Genomic DNA, 6,419 nt, shown 5'->3' with positions numbered 1-6,419 from the left:
ATTTTTTTTCCCCGGACACCAAAGCTGCTTTTCTGTTTACCTTTACGCTGCATATCGAACACGGTTGATATTTGTCCTTAAAAAATATACGACATGAATTCGGAAAGTTCTGGAGGTTCAGAATTTGAAGAAGTCTTATAAATGTAGATGATGCGGCGATACACTTGAAGGGACTGTTTACAAAGGAGGGGGCTGAGCGGGCGAATCCCCCCCCCCCCCCCCCACAACAAGGACATTTCAGTGGGCACCGGAACCTCTTTGGCCAGGCACTACCTGTGTATCAACCGGTAGGATGTTCCATCCGCCACCCCCCTCCCTCCCCGCCCCCGCAATTTTAACGTGTAGGAATGCATGAGTTCTTCTCATAACAGTGATAATAGTTCATCGGAAAGTAGAACAACTTCTGATTCCGGGAAATCGTAAGCTACTGTGGGAAGAGGAAACAACATAATAAGGGGATGATGTGTGTTTATGTTCTCAATGCATTTCTTTCACTGGCTTCTGTTATTCACCTGCACGCGTGCAAGTCTGGTCCTGACTTTTTAGCAGGTGTCACCCGCCACAATTACATGTGGCCACATGCACTCTATCTTTAAAATAACTTCCCTAACCATTTGAGTGCCCCCTTTTTTCCTTCTGTTGATTTGTATTGGACTACATCCTTGGCTGATTCCTTTTTCGCTTATGCATCACATGACTGACGTATGACTCCACGACCTCCTAAAGGTGCACGGATGTGTTGCATGTGTTGCCCGCCAAGCTGCTTAGTCAGACCAAGCATCGCCAACTAACACGGACAGTAAGATCAAAGGGCACGCCGTATGCGCACTCAGCTCAGCTGATCCACGCAGATCTTCCGTTCGGTCAGCAAATCGCCCGCTTTCAACTTCATCCAGGTTCCTCGCCTTTTAAGCTGCTTTTCTAGATCACGCGGCACTTGTTGAAAACTTACAAGAACCTTCCAGACCGTGGAAGTGCTTTGTTCCGCATAGCCGCAGCATATATTGTGTTTAAACTCAATCGGGGTCATGACAAACACGTGAAAACAAGATTGAAATCCAGAATGTCTCTACAGTGAGGCAGACCTGCCAACTAGTGTGAAACATCACTTCACCTTTGTGCTCATGTAAACGTTTTTCAAATGCCAGAAACAAAAATGATCACTATACTGTATGCCATCCATTAAGCAACGCAATTTTGGAGCTTCTGAATGATCTAAGTGTTATGTTTCGATCTGGTTACGTTTGGTTTTGATTCCTCATGTGCCCTTTTTTCGCCACCTGTTGTCGTTATCGGTGTTCCTTGTGTGAAACCAAGTAGCTCCCTCAACCCTTTGTGTGTTGTCCAGGTATTTCTCGTTGTCTCGTCACTTAGCTTATATTTAGTTCCCTGAGTTTCTGTCAGTCTTGGTTGGGTCATTGTGAGCTGTGAGTATGTGAGCATATGTGTGCTCCTGTCATGTTTTGTTTCCTGTCTTAGCTTTGTTTGTTCCTCGTGATTTCCAGACATTTTTGAGTACTTCGACTTTGTGTTTTTTCCATTGTACTCCTGTGTGTATTTTTTTGTTCAATACATTTTGGTCAATCCACCCTGCTCCTCCCTGCCTCCCTGCTTTTTGGGGTCCTACAACTACCATCACGCAAAACGTGACACTAAGAAGGGCTGACTTGGAGCCAGTCACAAAGAGTCGTGCCATAACGCCAATGACTTAAGTTTTTACATCTCTGTCCTTGTTTTTAGGTCATTTCAGCACACTTGTGACAAGTGAACTGGCCTTTCCCAGAGCGGGTTTTATTGATTATTTTTATTTATTTATTGCATGTGATAATCACCCGCATTCATTTGAACGTAATCAGCAGATTATGTATGCCGCTCGCGTCCATTTTTACCACAAGCTTCACTATTTCATCCATAGGTACAGTACATATGAAATTATCAATATGGTAAAGTATTGCTGTAAAACACTACGTGTACTGAATGTACTGTTTTACTATTGCGAGGCGGCGCGTGGCGAGCATTTTTTTTGTCGTGCAACTGCAATTCATATTTACAATTGCCAAAAAAAACCATGAAATCTCATGACAGAACCTCGCACGCTTCTCACGTCTTGATTGGAGTTCAGTCGCACTTGTCAGTGGTGTGGCGTCCCTCAGCGCAAACTTGCGGTTTACTGCCCACCATTTGCGATCTTGGAAAATCAGGCTTCAATTGCCTCATTTGTATGAAAGGTTGCCAAATACATCCAGCCAAGAACAATTTCATATTACAATTGATTTATTGTTCAATGTTTGTTATGAAAGATCGATCAGGTGATTAATTCATATGCTACCCCCGAGCAGTGATCCGAAACTATTTTTCATCTGACGAGTGAACGACATAGGCCTCTTTATTTAATTAATAAATAAACAAATAACAATAAACAGTGATTAGGGAGTAGCGAATGAGTGAAAGATTCCGAACGCAGCTTAAGTATTTCCTTCTTTAAATATTTCTTCTTGGAAAGTATCCAGTGTGTTTATAATTGGAATGACTGGAACAGGGATGGTATGAGGAAGTATGCAGGAATGATGCCCGGCTACGTGCTTAGAATGAAAGTAGCTAATCTCCATTCACAAAGTGGACGTCTTGGAATTGAACAAAAGCGAGAAGCTCAGCTCCTACTCACCCCACTTCCACTGTCCATCACGGCTGTCACCCGGCATCAGCCGTCCTAATGGCTGACGCGTTCACTCACGGTGCCGATCAAAAGAAAGTGGCATGCCGCTAGGCGGGGACAAGGGCAGGCGACACTTTCACCGCAGGAAACCCTGAGAATGAGACCGCCGAGGCTAATGTGGAGTAGCGGAAGTCGTCTGGCGTGCAGTTGAAGGGGGGAGTGTTGGAATAGTGCTTCCTCCTTTGAGCCGTCCTGGTCCCAGCTTTCCTATGCCTGCACACGGTCTTCCTGCAGGCCGTGTGGCTAATCCCCAAGGCTGGACAATACAATGTCCTCATTAAAACTGTTTTCCACGAAAAGACCGACAAAGTATGCAATTCTGAATTGTGGAGATGTAGCGTTAAGCAGCGTTTCGCCATTTGTTTTCTGGATTTTATTTTATTTTTTAATGTATTATTATTAGTTACATTAGTCGCCCTTCCACAACTTTATAAGAACTGAAGCGCCTTCTTTTCCACTTTGATGACTCGGCCCATTTCTACTGCTACCGGATGAATAGCTAGCGATGCCTACACCCCAAAATTGCATCTTCCCTTAGGTGCTATTATTTACAGAACAACGCTGTGGTTTTATTTAAATTCCCAATTTTATTGATTGTATTTATTTATTGTTTTAAATCCAATCAGATTTCAACCTCTATATCAGTGGTCCCCAAACTTTTTCCTGTGAGGGCCACATAACATTTCGCTTCTCTGATGGGGGGGCCGGGGTCAGTTTGTAACAGCAAAAGTGTGACTGCAAGAGTACCTAGACGTAAAAATGTATTGTTTCCCAGAAACCCACACAAAATCAAATAACTTTTTTTGATACACTCGCGGTATTAAAGACGTCTTTCTTCTCGGGACACACCACCTCTGCGACAGCATTCATGCATTTCTTGACAAACTCTCCTTACCGCTGCTTGCTATCAGTTGAGCAAACCGAAAGCTAGCCCGAACAGATGGCTGGTTCAGCTGAGCTTGGCGTACAAATGTATTTTGCTGAGCTAACGTTCCTCTTTTTAGCGTTGACAGTTTGTCTGCTCTCATTTGCCCATGCAAAAAATCGTACTTGTTGTTGTGACGGGATTCATAGTGTCTCCGCAGATTGTATTCTTTGAATACCGCCACCGACAGATGAGACAGACAATCTTTTCTTTGCATTGAAAAAAAAAATCGTTTCTCCATTTTGGGTTAAATTCCCTGTATTCTGAATATTTTTTTTCTCTTACCTCACCTTTTCGCCATTATTACGTTCTCTTTGAGAGGGACGGGTTTAGGATTTTTTTTTTCTGGGGTTGCCAGATAACGGCACAGACCGCAGAAGGATGGAACAAATGTCATGTTATACTGTATGTGTTTATGAAATTGTTACTAGCTAATAGTTAATCATGAAAATAGTTCATAACTAAGGAATATTTTATTGCAAAAGCCAAATTTTATGATAAAATACAAATATACATAGATGAAAAATAAATCAAAAGACTCTCTGGTATTGTTCAGGGGGGCCGGACCAAATGTGGAGGTGGGCCGGATCCGGCCCGCGGACCGTAGTTCGGTGACCACTGCTCTATATGTTGCCATGTCAATCTAATCTGCCCAGAGACTTCAGAATCAGCCGTGCTGGTCCATGGAACTTCAAGTATCTTACAGAAGTTAATGATACTGTTCCTTGAACCAAATTACTCTTGAAAGGGCCAGAGTGCTTACATCATCATTTTATCAGGGCAAAACACATCCGCATCGGTGGTTCTCCTTTACGCATCGGTGGCTCTCCTTTCCCACATTCAAGGGCATACATTTTAAATCAGAATACTGCACTGTGTAGAAGGCCATTAAAAAAAACCCCAAAAACAATGGCTTTAAAAAAGCCTGATACATCCAAAATCGCTCCTTTGACTTTCTGTTGCAGGTGTTTTAGTTTGAGTACAAAGCAGCACTTTTCGTGGAGCCAAGTTTAGCTTCCGAACCGGCAGAAAACTGCTGGCTTAAACCACATCTGATGAGTTTTATAACTTGAGAGTTGCTCTGGCCCAACTTCTCCACGTGAGCCCTCACAGCAGTGCAGTTCCTCGGGTTACCTGCTGCAGCCGAGGGAGGGATGCCAAGAGGCCAACGGCGTGCTGTTACGCACAGCTTGAAGGCATCAGAGGTTAATGCGGGAAAAAGGTCTCGCTACGTCTCCACTGGCAACCCTCATTTGGGCTTGGAATTGATATACCACGAGAAACGCAAACCATAATATTTTCCTCGGCTTTTGCCGCTCTTCTCTTGGTATTCTAAACATCACGGCCCGAAATAAGAGGCAGTCTTTTGCCTTCCCTGGCGCGCAAACCCTTTATGGAATGTACAATGAGATGTGCCAGATGAAGCATACTTGAAATCAGTCACTTTCTTCCACGCGCCCGTGGCCCTCACCACCTTTGCAGATCCTCACCAGGGCCTCAAGATGTGAGGCTGCCATTCCGGAATGTGTCCGCCGCACTTTGCCGTCTTGTTTTGCCGAAGACGCTTGCTTGACAGGGCCACGCAAGGTGTGAACAGATACAAAGACCATGCGCATCTTCAGATACGCTTGACACTTCCAGCTGACGGCATCGCTGTTCATTGCCAGGAATGTGGCTTTGGGTTCGGGCTCAGTCGCATTTCTGACATGTTGGAGGCGAGCCAGGTGGGGGGTGGTTGTGGTGATGACGGGCGGATAGCAATGCGATGCTATCAGCGTACTGTAAAATATCCGACACGCTTATTTGACTTGTCGGCTGTTGTCAGCAGTTAGTATGAAACACTCTGAAAAATGCGGTTGTTTCGCCAGCAGTCAATTGAATCCAGGGCCAAAACAGGAACTTCAAGGAAATAAAGGTTCAAACCATGACTTGCAAGTGCCCCAAATTCTGAATTTTTGGGATTGCACACCTGACATTGGGTTGATTTATTTAATTTTTTTGCTTTGTATTGTGAGCCACAATTTGCACTACAAGAACGGTGCTGTTTTTGTTGTGCCAGTAGGTTGAAACTTGGCAATTTAAAGATTTTTTTTCTCCCAAAAGTTCTGACAAAACTGAACAGTCATAGCTTCCAATTCAGATTACTTTGATGTCTTTTAGTGTTAACAATTTTTTTTAAATACACAAATGTGGCTTTCAAAAGGCTCTAGGTCAGAAAAAGCTTGCTACTCGGAAATGACCTCCAAATGTGTTAAACCCAACCTCGCTTCAGTCCCCCATCCGTTGGCACCTTTGTCTATGTGCAGTTTACACACAGAAGACACATGTCTAACCAACCACATTATACGTCCAACCAGGAAAAAAAAAAAAGAAGTTTTTGTACGTTTTAAATAAATATCCATCCATTATCTGAACCGCTTTATCTTCATGAGGGTCGCGGGCATGCTAGAGCCTATCCCAGCTGTCTTCGGGCAGCAGGCGGGGTTCACCCTGGACTGGTTGCAAGCTAATCGCAGGTTTTAAATGAATATCCATGGAAACCCTATGTTCCATTTGGTTGATAGAGAGAAGAAACTAAAAGAGGTGAGGGGTCATGACAACGCACGTGAAAAAGAAAAGTGCTGTCCTGTCAGCAAGGTTTTACGGTCGCGTTTTCACCTGGAGACAAGTTTTGGGCATGAGAGTCAGCAAGAGTTTGGGACAACAGGCCTGCTAGAAAAACAACAAGCGTATGGTACCCTTCCCCCAACATACACACTTGAGCAGCAAAGTCATCCA

This window comes from Hippocampus guttulatus, chromosome 16 (assembly GCF_054856545.1).
Source record: "Hippocampus guttulatus isolate MCC_2025c chromosome 16, RoL_Hgut_1.0, whole genome shotgun sequence".
NCBI lineage: Eukaryota > Metazoa > Chordata > Actinopteri > Syngnathiformes > Syngnathidae > Hippocampus > Hippocampus guttulatus.
Note: the sequence above shows the minus strand (reverse complement) of the source record.